Source organism: Pelodiscus sinensis, chromosome 20 (assembly GCF_049634645.1).
Source record: "Pelodiscus sinensis isolate JC-2024 chromosome 20, ASM4963464v1, whole genome shotgun sequence".
In the NCBI taxonomy this organism is placed as follows: Eukaryota; Metazoa; Chordata; order Testudines; family Trionychidae; genus Pelodiscus; species Pelodiscus sinensis.
Window position 1 is genome coordinate 24731608 of NC_134730.1, and position 21250 is coordinate 24752857.

At 41.3% G+C, this 21250-nt stretch overlaps 1 long non-coding RNA gene across 1 annotated transcript in view; it reads left to right on the forward strand.

Annotated features, from left to right (window-relative positions):
- LOC142819173 (uncharacterized) overlaps nucleotides 1-9660 on the forward strand; it is a 64348-nt gene extending 54688 nt beyond the window's left edge. Inside the window, exons 2-3 of the long non-coding RNA XR_012896973.1 lie at nucleotides 7202-7314; nucleotides 9296-9660. This is a non-coding gene — a long non-coding RNA (uncharacterized LOC142819173). The remainder of the gene's footprint in view (nucleotides 1-7201; nucleotides 7315-9295) is intronic.
- The last annotated feature ends 11590 nt before the right edge of the window (nucleotides 9661-21250 follow it).

Here is a 21250-nt window from a genome sequence, read left to right on the forward strand (position 1 = left end):
GTCTAAACTGGCCACGAGAATTTGCGCAAGAACACTGACGATCTAATGTAAGATTGTCAGTTTTCTTGTGCAAGAACTCTGACGCTCCCGCTCGGGAAAAAGCCCTCTTGCACAAGTGTTCTTGCGCAAGAGGCCAGTGTAGACAGGGACAGGATTTTTTTGTGTAAGAAAGCCCCGATGGCGAAAATGGCTGCCGGAGCTTTCTTGCGCAAAACTGCATCTATACTGGGCACAGATGCTTTTGCGCAAAAGCAAATCTTTTGCGCAAAGGCTCTTGCCAATATAGATGCTCTTTTGCGGAAATACTTTTAACAGAAAAACTTTTCCGTTAAAAGTATTTCCGCAAAATCATGCCAGTCTAGATGCAGCCACTGGGTTTAGTGAGAGTAGCAGACTTCAGTTCATTGTTTTGCTGTCATTGTTCCAACATCAGGAGTCCCAGCGGAGATGCTCAAGAAAGAATAAAACAGATTGATGCCAAAGGTGTGTTGCTGAGCCTCCTTCACAGCTGGCGAGTGGCAAGCTGAGCAAATCTAACTGCAGATTTGTGAGTCTCAAACTGACAGCACAGAACATAGAAACCAATTATAATTGGGGGTACTTTTTAAACCTGTGTATTAGCTGTGCAAGCAGGGAAAGTTTACACATTCAGCTGCATTACCGTAAGATAAATCCTCCTCCCACCGAGCAACTTGTAATAGGATTTAGACGGTGTTATTAGCAGAGGGGTCTTAGATTCAGCTCCAGATGCTTAACAAAAGTAACCAGCCCTGCAGTGATGTTAACATTGGAAAGGTCTCAGTGGAAAGCTCCCCCTTTTTTTTTTATTTCCTCACTGGAACACAAGATGACTCCAAGGCTACGTCTAGACTGGCATGGTTTTCCAGAAATGCTTTAAACGGAAAAGGACTAGATTGGCAGGACGCTTTTCTGCAAAAGCACTTTTTGTGGAAAAGCGTTCGTGGCCAATCTAGACGCGCTTTTCCGCAAAAAAGCCCCGATCGCCATTTTCGCAATCGGGGCTTTTTTGTGGAAAACAAATCTCTGCTGTCTACACTGGCCCTTTTTGTGCAAAAGTTTTTCAGAAAAAGACTTTTGCCCGAATAGAAGCAGCATAGTATTTCCGCAAAAGCACTGACAATCTTACATGAAATCGTTAGAGCTTTTGTGGAAATTCAAGCGGCCAGTGTAGACAGCTGGCAAGTTTTTTCGCAAAAGCAGGTGATTTTGTGGAAAAACGTGCCAGTCTAGACACAGCCCAAGTGGTTTATTTCACCATACAGTTAAATATAGGTAAGTAAATTTTGTGAGGAATATACTCAAGTTTTTGTTTTCTGGGGTATGTTCTAAGTGCAACATGGTTTCATGACCCATGTACATTAGTCTCAGAACAGAGATGTGCACAACCGGTCCATAGGCAACTCTGTTTTCCAGGAATCTCAGCTCAAAGCATTGTTCCCAGGGAGCAACTCTGCTCCAAAAGTTGACTTTAGAGACCACAGCAGAAAGGAGACTGCCCTGCTGCTTACGCTGTTTGCTCTACCCAAAATCTACCTCCAGCCAAACCTGGCATAACCAACAGCTGACAACACCACCCAAGATAGAACATTTATTGCATACTTAAAAAAACCCCCACCCCATACAATGTGGAAAACAATGAGTAGTCCTGTAGCACCTTAGGGTGTGTCTCCATTACACTGTAACTCAAAATAAGATACAAGTTTTGAGCTCTGCAAATCGTGTATCTCATTTTGACACTATTTAAAAATAGCTTATTTTGTCATTTGGAGATGTCTGCTAAGCACCAAATTTCAAAACAAAGCGCTATTCCGAAATGTCCCTTACTTCTAGTAGAATGAGGTTTACAGGGGCGTCGGAATAGCAAGCCCAAAATAATGGGCTTGCTGTGAAGACGCGGGATAGCTATTTCAGGATACTCTGGTATCTCGAAAGAGTGTTGCAGTGTAGACATAGCCTTAGAGAGTAACCAAAATATATAGGATCATGAACTTTTGTGGGTAGGCCCCATTTAATCAGATGAGATGGAATGGAAATAATAGAAACCAAGATATGTATACCAGCAGAAGAAGTACCTGTCAATTGTAGGACCTATGTTAATGAGGCTAATGAAGTGGGCGGATGTGTCCCATCCATAGCTTTTGAGACAGAAATGCAGATTTAGGACATGCTAAAGCCCAGGGTAACAATGTCAAATTTGCATACTCTCTGGGTATGTCTAGACTACAAGCTTCTTCCAACCGAGGCATGTAAATTAGACATACCAACATAGTCAATGAAGCGGGGATTTAAATGTAAAATATAAATATAAAACTAGTCGCCACATTGTGCCAGATCAGCTGTTTGTCAGCACGAAGAGGCAGTCAAGATGGGGATCGGTCGGCAAGGAAAGCCTTTGCCGACCGATCCTGTAAACTTCGTTGCAGGAGGCATAAGGGATCGGTCAGCAAAGGCTTTCCTTGCCGACCAATCTCCGTCTTGACTACCGCTTTGCGCTGACAAACAGCTGAGCTGGCACAATGCGGCGGCCATTTTTATTCTAATGAAGCGGGGGATATTTAAATCCCCGCTTCATTGACTATATCGGCATGTCTAATTTACATGCCTCGGTCGGCAGAGACATATAGTCTAGACATACCCTTTCTGTAACTGGCTGGTGAAATTCCTTTGTGAAAGAATGGCTACTTTTAAATCCATGATTGAGTGACCAGGCAGGCTAAAATGTTCCCTTATAGGTTTGGTGTGTTACTATTTTTTATATTTTGTACTTGTGTCCATTTATCCTTTGGCACATGTATCCTTTGGCCAACATACATGGCAGAGGGGCATTGCTGGCACTTGATGGCATATACCACATGGCGACGTCTATACTACATGCCTTTTTCGTAAAAGGGATGTAAATTAGACGTATCGCAATTGCTAATGAAGCAGGGATTTAAATCTCCTCCGCTTCATTAGCATAAAAATAGCTGCCGCTTTTTTTCGGCATGGAGCTTTGCCGGAAAAAAGCGCCAGTCTAGATGCGGATCTTGCGGAAAATAAAGCTTTTCCTGAAAGATCCCTTATCCCTCTATAATTTCATATACCATGGCTCATATACCAACAGGAGATACTCACTGTTTGCATTATTTCTTGCTGACAAGTTAAAAGTATTTGCGCAAAATCATGCCAGTCTAGATGCAGCCTATGGGTTTTAGACCATTATTCATTTCTCTGTAAGTGCCTTGAATTTCACAGTCTGTACTGCAAGAAAGTTTTTGATGCCAGACTCTCAGCTGGGATGTTGGCATATATGCCTAGTTGTACCAGAGAATGATATGCCCCCATATGTTTTATATACACACAAGTCATCTGTGGTTAATGACACCTCATTGGCTCTATATTAATTGTGGCTGTGCATTTCAAGAAATATACCATCAAGAAAAAACAATGTGGATTACATAAAGAAGGAAGGCCGTTTCTGCAGTCCTTTGGTTTTTCTTCAGTTCTTTTGCTCTGAAGTTTCTACTGTATAAAATAAAAATACCCTCTGGCTTTTCTGGTTGGAAAGTCAGTTATTGTGAGGGAAATCAATGCACTTCTGGCTTAGCGAGCTGGCAGCCAAATTGATTAGGGTGCCAAGTGAATTGTAAACCAGATATCCCATTCATCTCACTGGCATGTTAACAAGAAAGAGGTTCAGAAAAGAAACACCCACCGCCTGAGTCTCTGAAACACAATTAATATTTTATAATTATGTTCCATAAATACCGCTATGAACACCAGCGTCGAAACTTAACCTAAACTTTCCTGGCCTCCTGATATTCAAGACATTGCGTAAAGTAAGTGTAGAGCTAAATTCACTTTGCTGCACATATATTGGTCTTATTTTTATGCAAATGCTGCCAATGTGCAACAATCTAATGCAGCAAATTCTGCCAGGTCCAATGTGCTGCTTTTGTGATCAATGACGGGAACCTACATAAGATTGTACCTGGTCGCATAGACATCTAGGACATGGGGAAGCCAGACACTCCTAAAATCATGTGACTTGTGACTGAAATTGAACAGACTGTAGCTTTGCAGATATACTAAACTCTGTGCTGTCACAGTCTGCCATCTGTCTAATAATCAGATGTTCTTTTCACTTAGCCTGTGATTGACTATGCTTCTTCATGCTACTCATGGATGAAGCAGGAGCTCTAATTACAGCACTTAAGGACAAATTTTAATATTGTTGACGCCAGTAAAATTCAAGGACCGCCATTAATGTCAATGGACTGATCCAGCTATGTTTCCATATTGTGTTTATGACTGTGGTGTTAGGTTCAGAGAAGAAACACTGACTTTATTATGTGCACACTTTGCTACCCCAACATCACTTCATTAGCTGTTCTAGGTCCTTAGTAAAGTTTGTTACTCCATTAACCTAACTGAGCTAAGTCCATGTCCACACTACAGGACAAGGTAGAATTAAGATACACAACTCCAGCTACGTTAATTATGTCGCTGGAGTTCACGTACCTTAATTTGAATTTCCACTCCATCTCCACAGTGGGATGCTTCCTTTACTCCTCATGTGGAGCAGGAGTACTTGGGTTGATGGGGGCACCCTCTGAGTTAGATTTAGCTGGTCTCTACTAGACTTGCTAAGTCGAACTCTGGAAGATTGATCGTGGCAGCAATCGTTTCTGTAGTGAAGGTAAGGCCTAAAATAGTCCCCATCAAAGCCGCATAAAACAATCTGACAAATTTATTGCCTGCACCAAGAAGAACTTCTCTGGGACTCTACTATAGCAAATGAGCATTGACAATAGGGATGGGCAAGCAAACCAGTTTGAGGAAAATCAAATTTCAAACTGAAATGAATATCTGCTTCAGTTTCTCAAAATTGGGCTATATATTTCCCAGAAGAGACATGAAAGAGCCTGAATTCTTACCAGAAAGCCTACTTATCTCAGCTGCCCTGTCCACTTTCACAAATTCCAGGGGTTTGAATAATTTGGATGCATGGTCTAAACTTGGGCCATGCATTCATACTGAATCCAGTTTCTAAATTTTCTTTGATCACCCATCATTCATTTAACAGCAGAGCCACATGAATACAGGTCAAACTTATTTAGTCCAGCACCTTTGGTACCTGACCAGCGCCGAACCAGAGAATTTGTTTGACCACGGGAGGTCAATATTGTCTAGCAGCGTTATCAACACTTCCACTCCTTATTGGGCTCATAGAAGACATTTATGGACAAATCAGAGCTAAATAAGTTCACAAAACCAGGACTGGTGGCTGTAAATAAATTTTATGGGACCACGGGAAACCTGGCCACACATATAAGTGGACATCTGTCTAGCTAAAATCATGCCGGACTACAGATGCTCCCAGAACAGAGAGTGCTGGATTAGAGAGGTTCAATCTCTATCCGTATTATTGTATATTCACAGTTAATTTATACAGAGAGAACATCAACAGTGGGCTAATTTCTTTAGAGATAAGTACAAAGAAAATGGGGCACAAAAGGGCCATGCCCAAGCCACCAATTCCTAACAGAGGATTTCCCTTTGAGAAGGGACCTCCTTGTTTGCTCAAATGTGCTGGATATGGCACAGTGCCTGGTAGCCTGTGGAATGAGTGTCTGCTATGAGAGGTGACATAGCAGAGTGGCACGGTATTAAATCCTCCACTGCTTGTGGCCCATTAAAGGACACTAAAGACCATAATATTAGCAGCACAACTCACATCAGCCCTGCAGCAGCTCTACATTGTGATGGGGCCAGAACGAGGTCTGAGAACCAGCGAGCTATAACTGGCTCCCCAATGCTCCCTCTCCACCTCTATGCTGGAATCGAACCCACGGTCCCTGCCCCAAGGAGTTTACAATCCTATGGAATGCTATAGAAGTGATGAAACAAAAGACAGGACTATGCAGCTCTTTAAAGACTAACAGGACGGTTTATTAGGTGATGAGCTTTCGTGGGCCAGACCCACTTCCTCAGATCAAATTGTGGAAGAAAATTGGCATGACCATATATACCAAAGGGATACAATAAAAAAAAGTGAACACATATAAAATTGACAAATCATATTTTAGAACAAAGGAGGAGTGTGTGTGGGGGGGAGGTTAGTGTCTATGAGATAATGATATTAGGGGTGATAATTGGGGAAGCTATCTTTGTAATGGGTAAGATAATTAGCATCTTTGTTAAGGCCCATTCGTAAAGTGTCAAATTTAAGCATGAATGACAGTTCTGAGACTTCCCTTTGTAGTCTGGTGTTAAAGTCTCTTTGAAGCAGGATGCATGTAGTAAGGTCATTGAGACAATGCCCAGTCTGGTTGAAATGGCAAGAAACTGTTTTTTCTTTGTGAAACTGTTTGGCCCACGAAAACTCATCACCTAATAAACCATCCTGTTAGACTTTAAAGTGCTGCATAGTCCTGTCTTTTGTTTCAGCAAGACCAGACTAACACGGCTACATCTCTATTACTATAGAAGTGATAGCACTAATGGAAAATAGTAACTATGACTGGGACTTTTGTCATTGCTGCGTCATGGTTGAAATGGGAACACAATCATCTGTCATTTACCAGTTGCCCAGTTTATGTCCTGGTTAAATCTTTCCATGTGTGACCTACTTTTACTTGTGCTCTTGCCTTTCCTCCTCTTCCCCTTCCCAGCCATGCAATATGGAATCTGTATATCCCTTTTCTCCGCTTGCAAACAATAGACGTAACCAGCTTCCCAGAGAGTTGATTAGGCCATTGTTGCCATCCAACTCCTCCCACTCCAGTCACCCCAATATAAAATGGGTCCATTCAAAGATTGATCTGGGGGAGGAATAAACAGTTTCCATTAGCTGGGGTGGTCTCACTTCCTACGTAAACTACAGTAGCAAACTTACATGAGAAAGAGAAACTTGGCCTTCATAGGGAAACCCGAGTTTCTGTGGAAAGTCTTCTGGAAGGCAAACAACAACAAACCAGGGTCTGAAGGTCATTCTGAGGCTTAAGTTTCCATGACTACACTACAGTCAAACTGGATGTACCCTGGCTAGGGGCCCAATTAACTGCTGGCTCTGAAAATAAGTCACAAGGACCATCTACAGGCTCAAAGAGCAGGGTGGGGTTCTTGTTTTTAATCTCCAATTCTTTTGGAGTCCAAACCACGTTTTCCTGCTCTCTCATTGTATATTTTTGTTTTACAGTATCAAGCTTTTCCCAACTGCAAGCAGCTGAGAATAGCAGTTCATGAACTGGCCAGGCCTGGAAGCGTCTCTCCAGTCAGCAGAACGTCATCAAGACCTGCCTCCGCAGAATGGTGAGTGGATTGAAGGTCCCTTGAGAGGTGTGGCCACAATGCTCGCTCGTCACGAACACTTGCAAAATAAAAGAGAGAAGAAAAAGCTATTTGAACCTCTCCACCCCCACTCTGATTGGGAACACGTAGGGGTCTGTAACTGAACATTGCAAATTCTCAGAAAGGATGTAGTTCATGTTTGGTTAAGGAGTAAGCAAAGGTTTGGGGTGGGAAGAAACCTTGTCTTTCTTAATCAGTTTGTTTATTTCAGGGCTCTGCATCCACTCTGCATGCTGAGTTGTGGTTTGGCCTTGCTCAGCTCACTCAGTTTCCTTGTCTGGAAATATAGGGATGACTTCATTGGCCTTGCACTGGTGCCAATAATACCTGCCTAATGCATCAGGATGTTGATAATAGATTCTTTATTAGAGCTACAAGATCAGGTATCGGCATGCGAGGTATCAATTCCACATGAACTCTCATTCTGATCCAGTGGCTCGTACCTTTTGTACTGGTGAGCCCTTTCACGTGGCAAGCCTCTGTGTGTGACCTCCTGTATAAATTATTAACACCATTATTAATGCTAGAGGCAAAGTGTGGTTTAGGGTGAAGGCTGTCAGCACACAACCCCCATATAATAAATCTGGAACCTCCTCAGGAGTCCCAACCACCAATTTGAGAACCCCTGTTCTAAACCAAGAAATATCAGTTAGTGTGAGGGAAATCTTTCAAGCAGATACAAAATGAAAATAAGACACACATTTTTACTAAAATTTGATAAAATTTTTCCCATTTTTGATCAGTCCTAGAAATCAGAGGGTTTCACTTAGAAAAATACCTGTAATACTATACACCACTAAACACAGCAACGCAATATATCTGCATAGAACATGGAAAGCCCTTGAAATGTGCCAGCACTGTGTACAATAGTTTCTGGAGCACCATCTTAGAAAATAATGGAATCACATTTGAAAAAAATGTGGTATTGTGGGTAGATGGAGGAGAGCCCAAAAGAGATTAAAAAGAGTGCTCTCAATTCTTGAATTATGGCATCACACACTAACTGAACACCACTTACACAAGTTGAACCTCTCTAGTCCGGCATTCTTTGATCCGGCAACATCCATGGTCTGGCATGATTTTAGTTAGTGAGATTTCCACTTATCATGGGTGTGGCCAAATTTCCCATCGTCCCATAAAGTTTGTTTACAGCCAGCCATTCCGGCTATCAATCCTCTGTGCTGTTACTTAACTCTAATTTTCCCTTGAATGTCTTCTAAGAGCCCAGTAAGCAGTGGAAGTGTTGGCAATTCTACTAGACAATATTGATCTCCCATGGTTCAGCAAAGTCTCTGGTTTGACACTGATCAGGTCCTGAGAGTGCTGAACTAGAGAGGTTTAACCTGTAGTCAATGTGGCAAATCGATATGGTTGTAGCCAAAGCTCTTTGTTCAGTAACTCAGAGGGAAAAGGTAAGGTTAGCACATAGGGGCTGTGTCTACACTGGCATGAATTTCCGGAAATGCTTAAAACGGAATACTATTCTGTTTTCAGTTTTTCTGGAAAAGGAGCGTCTACATTGGCAGGCTGTTTTTCCGGAAAAGCCCTTCTTCCGGAAAAGCGTCTGTGGCCAATGTAGACACACTTTTCTGGAAAAGAGCCCCGATCGCCATTTTCGTGATCGGGGCTTTTTTCCGGAAAAGACTACTGGGCTGTCTACACTGGCCCTTTTCCGGAACAGTGTTCCGGAATAAGGACTTATACCCGAGCGGGAGCAGAATAGTTTTTCCGGAATAGCGGCTGATTTTGTACAGTAGAGCATCGTTGCTTTTCCGGAAATTCAAGGACCAGTGTAGACAGCTCGCAGCTTATTCCGGAAAAGCGGCTGATTTCAGCCAACTGGAGTCAGAAATGTAAAATTAACATTGGATGAAAGTTTTCACAAACATTTTTTCCTCTCTGAAAATATTGCTTACTTATTATACACATTTTGTGTTTGAAGGAGGCAGGGGGAAAGGAGAGAAAGAGAAGGAGGGAAACCCTGAAACATTCCAAATGGAAAACTACAATGTCGTGTTTTACAAAAATTGGAATAAAATGCATTTTATTTTACTCAACTTGAAACAAAATGAAAATGTTGTTTCTCTTCAAAATGTTGAAAAAAAAAGTTTTGTTTTGAAAATCCCTCTGGAAAACCAAAAATGTTCTGGTAAAAAAATGTTCAGAGGGTTTCCCCACAAAATTATCTATAAAGGAAAACAAATCTGATCTGCTTGAGCATCCACTTTTTAAAAAGGGCAGGGTCTTCTAGATACAATGTCTGTCTGACTAATCAATCTATTGTACCTTGTCCCAATAGCCATAATATCTGAGCACTTTGCAGACAACAAGACTGTCTCCTCAAAAAAAAAAAAAATCAATATTATCTTTGAAAGAAAACTTTTAAAAAAGGTTGTGGCAATCAAAGCCTTTCATTTTCACAAAATGTATTATGTGTTATTTCAATTTTGATTTATTAAAATGTTGTATATATTTTAATAGGGAATCCATAATTTTAAAACACTTGAAATGACAAGTCATTTCAAAACAAAATCAAAATTAAACCACTCCATTGCAAAAAATGTCAAAACTAGACAGTTCAACATAATCATAATGCTTCCTTTAATTTTTAAAGCATTTAATTTTATTTATTTATTTATGGAAACCAGTATTTGTAGAAAATATTTAAATTTCAACAAAAACAACCATTTTTGTTGTTTTGATGAAAAAATTCCAGCTAGCTCTATTTATTACTTGAACACATGTGTATTCTATGCTATAAAGGAGGTGTCCTTTTTCCATCCCACCTATCTGAGATTAGAGAATTCACTATGGTCATTATTTTTCTCTTATTTTTGCAAAGTGCAATATAAAGAAAATGAACATGGAACACCCTAACTGGCAGGAAACAGAGCAAAGTACTAGAAAATTATTCCAATGTGATCCTGCCTTTATGTGTATGGAGTGAAGAACAATACACATAGATGGAACATGTGTTGCAAGTGTTGTGTAAAAGTGGGTGTGAGCTCTAAAAGAGGTGTGGTCACAGCTATATCCATTCCTCCACTTGCTGCTGTCTTAATAAAGGAGTGAGTGAAGTGTTAGTAATTATGTTGTCCTATCTCCTATGTCCTCTGGACTACCACCAAAAGGAGCCACATGATCAGTCTCTTACTTATAGCTATGTTCACATTTCCTTCTATACTGACTCCAGTGTCCTGTCCTTTTCATCCCTTTGTGGATAAGTGTTACACAAATTAATGCTGTAGAGTAGTTACAATGAAAATGTGCTTCACTCATCCTGAAAGTTTCTCTCAGTTTCAGACACATTCCATGTACTTGGAATGGGTGTCAACAATAGATTCAAGAATCTCTCTCATAAATGGAAATAACTTTTTAATCTAGTCATGCTTCCTGAAAGTAGTTAAAATAAGCCTAATTTGAAGTGGTAAGCCAAGACATGATAGCAGTTTTCAAGTATCTAAAAGGGTGTCACAAGAAGATGTGAGAAAAATTGTTTTCCTTGGCTGCTGCTGATAGGACAAGAAGCAATGGGCTTAAACTGGATGGACATTAGGAAAAACTTCTTAACTGTTAGAGTGGATAAACACTACAATAAATTACCTAGGGAGGTTGTGAAATCTCCATCGCTGGAAATTTTTATGAGTGGTTTGGATAGACATCTATCAGGGATGATCTAGACAGTGCTTGGTCCTGCAATGAGGGCAAGGGACTGGACTTGATGATCTCTTAAGGTCCCTTCCAGTTCTAGTATTCTATGATTCTACGACTTAATGGAAATAGCAGGTGCATTGTCTTATGTGACTAATGCCTTCCCCCCACATCTTCCAGATAGATGAATCAAGGCATAAATTGGCCATTTTTACCTTTGTTACTAATACATCATAAATTACCATGACATACTATGCTGTCAATGTGCTATTTTAGATGGGTCATCCAGAACTCAGGAAGGAAATTGCATATTCACTAAAATTAAATGAAATATAACAAATATTGCTGGGGCATCCAAAGTCACTAAATGTACCCTCTGGGGGACATATAAAGGTTTCCATGTGTAGACAGATCTGAATAATGAATAAGGATCCACAGACACATACAAAAAAAAAACTTACTACAGAAATGAACACCAGAAGCCAAATGGCATGCAACATACTTGAACCAGAGATTAGTAAGTGCAGAATATGCTGGGAATTAATCAAACCTGTAAATAAATACAGGTCCTGAACGTCCTCTCCCCAAGGCCAGAAAAATACTTGAAACTTGATTTTGGAAGAGGAGAACAATGCATGAAACTACTAAAACTTCCAAATTAATTCAAGAAATAGATTCCATCTTGATGCCCTATAAATCAATGAGTCTAGATGGACAGGTTCAAACAAACTACACTTTAAAGAAATTAACAAGGCCATTTTCTACTTTTGGCCTGTGTATAGTTGATGTGCAAGAACAGAAGTTCTAACACTGAATGAAGAAGAGCTTGAATTGATGCAGTAGGAATGAGTCAAAGAAGGAACTATTAGGCTGTGTGTACACTGGTGCGATCTCGCGCAAAAGCGGCCGCTCTTGCGCAAAATCTTGCTTCCTGTCTACACTGGCCGCGTGTTCTTGCGCAAATAAACTGATGTTCTAATGTATAAAATCAGGGCTTCTTGCATGAGAACTCTGATACTCCCACTCAGGAATAAGCCCTCTTGCGCAAGAGCTCTTCCAGAAGAGGCCAATGTAGACAGGCAACAGGAATTTCTTGTGCAAAAAATCCCTATGGTTAAAATGGCCATCAGAGCTTTCTTGCACAAGAGAGAGTCTACACTGGCACGGATGCTCTTGCGCAAAAGCACATGCCAGTGTAGACGCGCTCTTCTAGAAGAGCTTTTGCAGAAAACACGCCAGTGTAGACGTAGCCTTAGAGCTCACTTTCAGAGCAGATTTTTAAACTAACAGTCATTCAATGCTATGCCCAAATCAGAGAGAAGTCAGAGAAGGACAACATATGCTTTTTACTCTTTGTTGAACGATGTGCTACTCAAGATTCCAAAACATGACATCATGTTGACTAGGGTTGATTTGGATGCAAAGGTTGACCATAACAAGGCTAGGTTGGAGAAAGTTATGGGTAAGTGTGGCAGGGATTTGGACGTGAACCAAAATGGTGAATGATCAGTAGAAATATGTAGATGACTTCTATATTTCAAGATTTCATTGATTATTGGCAGCTGTACATGGCTACAGAGGAGCAGAGGTAGGTCAAGACCATAACCGCTGTAACAAAAGAGATAATGAAGGTCAGATGACACATTGAGAGTGAACACTTAAATGATTGAAAACACAGAAAAGTGGGGGGGGTTTAGGATTAACTGAGGAATAGGCGCCAATGTTCTAGAGAGGGTAAATTGAAAGAAAATCAAGACATTAATACATTATGGGAAATATTAGAGAGTGCTGCATATCCTATGTACACATATAATCTATATCCATAGATAATGATCCCCCGAGGAACACAATCACGGAGAACAAGTAATCTGGCTTTATATTTAGTTATAGGATTTTATTTGCTTCAAAAAATCTATTCATGTAACTATTTTACCATCTGGAATGTCAACTGAAGAAGAGATGAAAACGTATGTGGAAGTGGAATTTTGTGGTGGAGGAGTGCAAGTTTAGCATTAATATTCTGTCCAAATATAGGACTGAAATTTATTTTTACCTGTGCAAATCTAGAGCAACCATTAGCTTCAGCAGACTAATGCTGTGTTTTTACCCTGGCAACTGAACAGAATCTAGCCCATCTGTAGCAATATAAGTACACAAAAATAGCCTGGATTTCTAAACTTGAACAAGAATTGCTTTAAATAAATCGGTATGCAAAGTAACTCTCCAACAACTGAAGATGAGGAAACCTTTGTTAGTTATCCCTGGTCTACACTAGGGAGTTATTTCAAAATATGACCCTTATTTCAAAATAAGAACCCACACTAAGCCCACACTACCAAGCCCGTTATTTCGAAATAACAGGCTGGTTAATTCAAAGTCTGTACTCCTTTCTTTGGGGAATAAACTTATTTCAAAATAGTTATTTTGGGAGTTTTTTTAAATTTAGTTATTTCAAAATAATGTCCTAGTATAGACATGCTATTATCATATTCCTCTGTGTCTCGCTTGGGTTGATAGCGTCACTGTTGAAAATCTTGCCTTCTAGTATATTTGTCGGGAACTGCAAAGAGTTTGGTCCGACAAGGAGTGTTCACCAAATACTCTGACAATAAAAGGACCCTAGGTCAACCCTTGTTTAGCTCTCCTTGCATGGCTCAGCTGGAGTTCTGTTAAGTAGTGGTAATGTCACCCTTTCTTTCAGTGACATTTAAAAGCACAGGTAGTGAGAATGTTAAAATCAGTCTGAAATGCCATCCCTCTATTTTTCTTATTTGAATGTGAGATGGAACAGCACACTCTGGCTAACCCTCTTACCTCTGCTGAGCTCTCAGGGTGTTGCTGACCTTTGTTTCAAATCGTGGACTGCTTAATTACAGAACCCTATGGGGTGGAAACAAATCTGAGATGGCAGTAAGAAATTACATCGGGTTTCTGCGTAAGAAAAGCACAGACCAATTATTATAAACCACTCTCTCTCATCTACAATACCACACCTTTGGTGAAATGAATTTGATTTGAAACAGCTGGGTGATATGTGACCTCTGATGATATGAACGTCCCACCATTGAACCATGAGGTGGCATCTTTACCCAAGAGGAGCAAACTGAGTTTACTTGTAGATTGATTTATTCTCTTCCAACCTCCCCAGACTATGCCAATGGCCAGGCCATGCTGAAACTTGGTGTCTTTGGTGAGCAATTACGTAGACACCAAGTCGTTTTGTGCATTGTAACTATTAATGTATCAATGTCCTCTTTTCCATTTGAAATAAAAATTTACTCTCGCACCCCACTGAGCTCTTAGATTTTTTTCCAGGAATTATTTATTGCTCTGCCCTCAAAGGTGTTCATGGCATTTGAAGATACACGTAGACTGTGAGCCTTATAACCTTATGAAATCTCCTTGCAGTCGGACTGATGCTGCAGTAGAAGTGCTAAGAGAAAAGCTGACCAAGCTTCTAAGTTTTTTTTAACTTCTGATGTTAAGCAAATAAGCTAAGTTGGAGAAAGATGTCCTTTTATACATTATATGATTTAATACATTTAAATTCATCATATTAGTACATTGGTTTTCAACCTGGGAATTGCAACTGGCTTTCCGATAAACCCACCACCCTCTATTTCTTTAGGCTAGAGGAGAGAAGGAGGGGTGTCAAAATTTAGGAGAGATTTTGAAACTCCCCTTTCTCCCCATGATTGGGTAACGGTATGGAGATCACTCAGAAACACAAGGATGATTGCACAACATGGAGGAGGAATTACATAACTGAACACTAAGAAAGCCTAATCAATGGCTGACTGTCTCTCCGTATCCTTCTGCAAAGGGCATGAAATGTTCTAATGTTCCCGTTTCATGGCACTTTTAAAGTATCTAATTCTGCTATAACTGGCCAAATAGAAATTACATTAAGAACCAGGAGAATTCAGGGAACATTTGGTTCTCACTCTCCTGGAAGAGTCTTCATGAAAATTTGAAAGACTAAAGATCTTTCTAAAGAAGGTGGAAAAAAAAAAGGGGGGGGGGGGAGGGTGAACAAAAGGTTATTTTCACCAGCTAGTTGTTTTTGGCTCTTTCTCTGGAGTGCACCTCCAAATATCAGAGAAGCAAGAAGTCCCTGAATAGTAATACGAGAAGGATATTAACACCATTAGACACACAAGGAAATGTGCTGCAGGTCCCATTGCACAGCAGCATACAAGTTGCAGAACAAAGACTATAAAGATTTCCTGTCCTTTGTGTACAGTATTTTTGAAGTCTCCTGATTTATTTTGGAACACACAATCTGAATATGTTTGATGTCACACAGAGCCCATGTGACTAAGCTATTTCAAAAGGTTAACAACAACCTCTTATACAATGAGGGAGGGATAGCTCAGTGGTTTGGATGGTACTTGGTCCTGTTGTGAGGGCAGGACACTGAATTGGATGACCTCACAAGGTCCCTTCCAGTTCTATGAGATAGATATATAAAGATTTGTAAAACCCGATGTTTCTTTGAACAGTACTTAAATCAGTGCAGAAGACATAAGAATCTCACCTAGAAGGAGATTATTTGGTCATAACTGTAGTTAAACTACCTCAGTGGTAGATGTCATTTGCACTATTATTTGATTTAAAGAGGAATCATGTACAGACTGTACCTCTCCAGTCCAGCACCCTTGGAGCCTGACCAGTCCTGAACCAGACAATTTGCTGGAACACGGAAGGTCAATATTGTCTAGCAGCATTACCAACACTCCGACCTCTGACTGGGTTTTTAGAAGACATTTTGGGGTAAATTAGAGCGAAAGAATAGCACAAAACACTGAACGTTCCAGGATTAGTGGCTGTAAACAAACTTTATGGGACTGTGGGAAGCTTGGCCAAGCTCATGATAAGTGGACATTCAACTAACAAAAATCATGCCGGACCACGGATGTCACCAGACCAGAGAGTGCCGAATTAGAAATGTTCAACCTGTAATGAATATCCATTCCCAAACTGGATTTAATTTTCTTACCGAGAATATTCCATCAGTCAAAAGACTCACCAATACTAAAGTATATTGTTTCTTTCAGTAACCTATAAGCATTGCAACCCTGACATGTATAACGCTAACGAATGTCTCCTCCATAAAGATATAATCAAATAGACCCTTGAGTTGCTTTACCTCTAGAGTGTCGGTTTGAATCCAACTCACACCAGAGAGTATGTCTGATGGCATTAAATAGCTGGTGGATCCCACTAGCCTAAAAACCATAAAAAGCCTTCACCACCAGAATGGCCCTGATGAACACCAAGCAGCCAAGGACTAAATAGGCCATAGGAACTTCAGTTCCTTCTCACATTTCAAACATATTCTTCTTCACCAGGATTTAGATACACTACTGGGTGGATTCTAGGAAATGGTGCATGCCAATTGTTTGTGCTGTACCAATTCTGAGGATACATGAAGTAGGGCAATTTCCAGAGTCTTTCATTGGCATTAATTCTCCTTAAAATTGCTTTTAAAAAATACAATTTGTTTGTTGCTGTAGTGGCTTAAGCATTTCTTTCTATTCTGTACTGTCAGTGCCCACGTTTGCAGCATAACTTGCTTTTGGAAATCACCCATGTCTGGAGTGTGCAATCCCTTGGAGCAAGAAAAATAGATGATCAACCGAAAGGGTGACCTTATTATTTGGAAATGACCAGGCTCATTTCACACTAATCTACACTGATAACAACTGCCTTAGAGGGAGAGGCCCCAGTCTCTAAATAGGGAGTATAGTGACATGGACATCTTGCATACTTGCCAGGGTAGAATGCTGGCAAATGGATTAGAATATCTAATCAGACCCTGACCTTTAAATTAAATGCACCCAGTCAACTACCTTCAAATTCTTCAGTGATTTGCTTTCCTTATGCAGTTTTATCTGTATGTGTAAATGCAAATAGTAGAGAACCTCTCCCCTTTGGCAATTAATAACTTAGGGGATTTTCTAGTCCATTGGGTAAGTAGAACAGAATGGAGGAAAAGCTGTTTAGGGAGCAGGGAGAAAGGAATATCAATCTCTGAAATAGCAGGAAAATATTTTTAAGTGCCCTCTGGTTTTGCATGGCTCAATTTTTAATTGGACTCTTGAGGCACCTGAAATTCCCAGTAACTTCAGATGGAGTTGGGAATGCCCATTGCTTTGGAAAAACCAACCCATGGATTTTCCTAAAAAAAACCAAGTCATCAAAAACCAGAGACCAGTGATGAAAAAGTTTGCTCTAATGTAGCGATCTATAAGGATATCTGCTATATACGCTGGTTTTTGACATATTTGCAATTCCGTCAGCATTTAAATCTAAATAAGGAGTATTTTAAAAGGGTAACAAATACCATGTGATGGCAGTGCGGCAGTATTCTGGCAAATAGAAAAAGCCTATTCAATAATGCTTCATTTCAGAGCCTCTCATGGAAAACTGGGGATTTGTTGACAAGCACGTATCTGTGAATGGAAGCTTAGCTCACACTATTTAATGCCATTATGATTACAACTGTGAGCAGCTGGAAAAAATGTTAAAAGTTTTCATGGATCAGTGAATCAGAAATTTTTCCTCTTAACTGTTTAACCTGGTTCAATTTACTGTATATAATCCAACATTTTGTCATTCTGCAATCCATTAAAGTCATTTAGCTGCCCACAGAAATGGATCTATAAAAAAAATCTGCTCTAATAAACACTAATCTCTGTTTGATTTCACATGCATTGCTCATGACATTTTTGTTTTATTTAGCCCCAATAACTATGGCCTGAATTTTGGTGTTTGTGGTCTGGAAGGAAATATTTCCATCACACTAATTTATAGCTGGCATAGGAGTGGGATTTATTTATTGTTTTTATTTGAGGTTGCCACAAAGAATGGAGATCAATTCTCATTGTCCACTCCAGATATTCACAGAAGCTGGAAGCCAAGTTAGAGGTTCTCAGAGACCAAACTAAGAAACTTCCTTGCTATTGTAAGTAACGAGTGTTAAAATGAAGCCCCATGCCACATTAGCCAGCGTTGTTTTGTCAAGCAACAGGTAACCCAAAGAGACCTACAGAATTATCTGAAAAAAAATTAGTTGCTCGACCAAGGCCTTATAACTTTAAGAAAAATGAGAATATTGTTGTAAGCCACTCTTTGCAGAGAGTCATACTGCATTATTTCTAGTTTGGCACATTATAAACTCATACCTCCTGCAAAAAACAGCAAGGAGTCCCATAGAACCTTAGGGTACGTCTAGACTACAGGCTTTTGTCGACAGAAGTTTTGTCGACAGATACTGTCGACAAAGCTTCTGTCAACAAAGCAGCTTGCTCTGTCGAAAGAATTGAATGTAGTCTAGACGCTTTTTGTCGACATGGCAGTGTAGACACAAAGGACAGTTTAGATGCAATAATGCCTTCTGTCAACAGAACTTTGTCGACAAAAGACGTTATTCCTCGTAAAATGAGGTTTACCAGCGTCGACAAAACTTCTGAGTTCTGTCGACGTTATGTCGACAGAACTCAGTGGTAGTGTAGACGCAGGTTTAGTTTTGTCGACAAAAGTCAACTGTAGTCTCGACACACCCTTAGGCCTGGTCTACTCTAGACCAGGCAGGTCAGCGTAAGGTATGCTACCCAGCTACACAAAATGAGAAGCTGGATTTAGCTTACCTTAAGCCGAGCCTGCAGTGTAGATGCTGTGGCGGAGGCTAGCAGGAGCACACACTCTTGTTGGCTTCCTTTACTCCTCACAGAATGAGGAGTACAGGACACCGGGGGAGAAAGGGTGCTGCTCTCAGCATTTGATTTGGGTATCGAAGGCTAGAAGATTGATCTCCGGAGGGTTGATCTTCTCTGTAGTGCAGACAAGTCCTTAGAGACTAACAGATTTTCTAGGGCATAAGCTTTCATGAGTAAAACCCACTTCATCAGCTGATTTGTAGTGGTGCATATATATGCACACACACACACATACACATGCCTCCATAAACTCCACTCCATTCACCTGATGGACCACATCCAGGTACTGGTTACACCTTTAATACGTGGCTACCCCTCTCAGACTTCATACCTCCTGAAAGTTATTAATTCATCTTCATTCTGCCTACTAAAGATGTGTGTATGTGTGTATTTTTGTGGCACAAGAGGCATTGTCTCTGGGCTAGACCAGCAGACATAATCATGACTCCTGGCTACTTGGTGCAGTAATGTGTTGGGTCAGAGCTCACCTTTCAGGTTCCTCTTCTGCAATAATACTTATCTGATGGCCAGGCTGGGAGGATAAATTCATTAATGTTTTCAAAATGTTCTCAAAGTGAAAGGCACTAAATAAAAGTAATTCAATAAGCTTCGGATTTGACCTCTCCTTGCACTATTTATTCTTGGAAAAACACCTTTACAAAGCTACAAAATGCTCCTAGGCTTCCCTCTCTGTCCCATTACGGTCTCAGCACTTCTCCTCCCACCCTCGCCTCCTCCTATTGCTGCTGCTCTTTGATTGTGCTGCCAATTGTATCTATGAAGTTGGATATCACCCCTCCGGGTTTAAAATCCCATGCTACCCAGATTAACCGGGCGGGACATAGATTTGTCCAGGACTTTGTACACGCCTCTCTGTATCTTTTAGAAATGAAATGTCTACCTGTCTGTCCTTCTCTTTGTGCAAGAACTCCTCCACAACATCTAGGGACACCAAATTTGGTAGGTTGCATTCTCTCACCCTGACAAAGCAAGGTCAGGGTTTGGCTGTGCCAGGAACGCAGAAGGTAGTGGGGATGGAGCTTTTCTCCAATGCATGGAAAGAGAGGGGCAGAGAGAGGAGGGTCGTAATCTTCACACTCGCCCCGGGGGACGACGAGCAGGGGCGGGATACTGTAGTGTGAGCACTGGAGACGGCCACACCAGCGCGAGACTGACCGGCTTCATGTTGCCAGCCAGGCTACTTTCTATGGGTAAGTGTCTCCTCACCACTCCATAGCTACAGGGCCTGGGCATTTCCCCATCACCATGCTGTGGGGCCTAGGAATTCCCTCCCCCTCACTTATGGGGGCCTGCGCAGTCTCCCTCCCACATCCCTCCACACAGGTGTGTGAAAATCCCCCCCACCACCACCACTGCTGTGAGGCTCCTGTGGAGCCTAGTGATTTCCCCCTCCCTCCCCGCCACTTCACCCAGAGCATTGGGATCCCCTTCCATCACCCCCACACAGAGTCTAGGAACGTCCTGCTACCCCCCTCCCTCACACCCGCCGCTCCTCTTGAAGCCTGGGGATTCCTTCCCTGTCCCTGTGTGCTCACAAGGGCTGGGTGTGCTCTTACACACCCCAGCAATGCCAAGTTAACCTGCTAGTAGGATATAAACTCCTTTCTCATGCTGCTTTGTAGCAAGCTGTGTCTCACTGCTGCACTGCTGCTGCTGGACACTCAGGGTATGTCTATACTACCACCCTAGTTCGAACTAGGGTGGTAATGTAGTCAACCGGAGTTGCAAATGAAGCCCGGGATTTGAATTTCCCGGGCTTCATTTGCATGTTGCCGGGCGCCGCCATTTTTAAATGTCCGCTAGTTCGGACTCCGTGCCGCGCAGCTACACGCGGCACGAACTAGGTAGTTCGGATTAGGCTTCCTATTCTGAACTACCGTTACACCTCGTGCTTTCAATTACTAATCGTAGAACACTAGAATGGGAAAGGACCCATTCAAATCCAGTCCCCTGCCCTCACGACAGGACCAAGCACCATCTAGATTACCCCTGACCGGCGTCTGTCTAAACTACTCTTAAAAATCTCTAATGTTGGAGATTTCAAAGCCTCCGTAAGCAATTTACTCCAGTGCTTAACCATCCTGACAGGAAGTTTTTCCTTATGTCCAACCTAAACCTCCCTTGCTGCAATTTAAGTCCATTGCTTCTTGTCCTATCCTCAGAGGTTAAGGGGAATAATTTTTCTACCTCCCTGTTGTAACACCCTTTTAGGTACTCGAAAGCAGCTATTATGTCCTCTCTCAGTCTTCTCTTTTCCAAACTAAACAAACCCAATTGTTTCAGTCTTCCCTCATGGGAGGTGTTTTCTAGACCTTTCATATACCTTTTCATAGACCATTCATAGAATCATAGAATCATAGAATAATAGGACTGGAAGGGACCTCGAGAGGTCATCGAGTCCAGCCCCCCGCCCTCAAGGCAGGATCAAGCTCTGTCTACACCATCCCTGACAGATGTCTATCTAACCTGTTCTTAAATATCTCCAGAGAGGGAGATTCCACCAC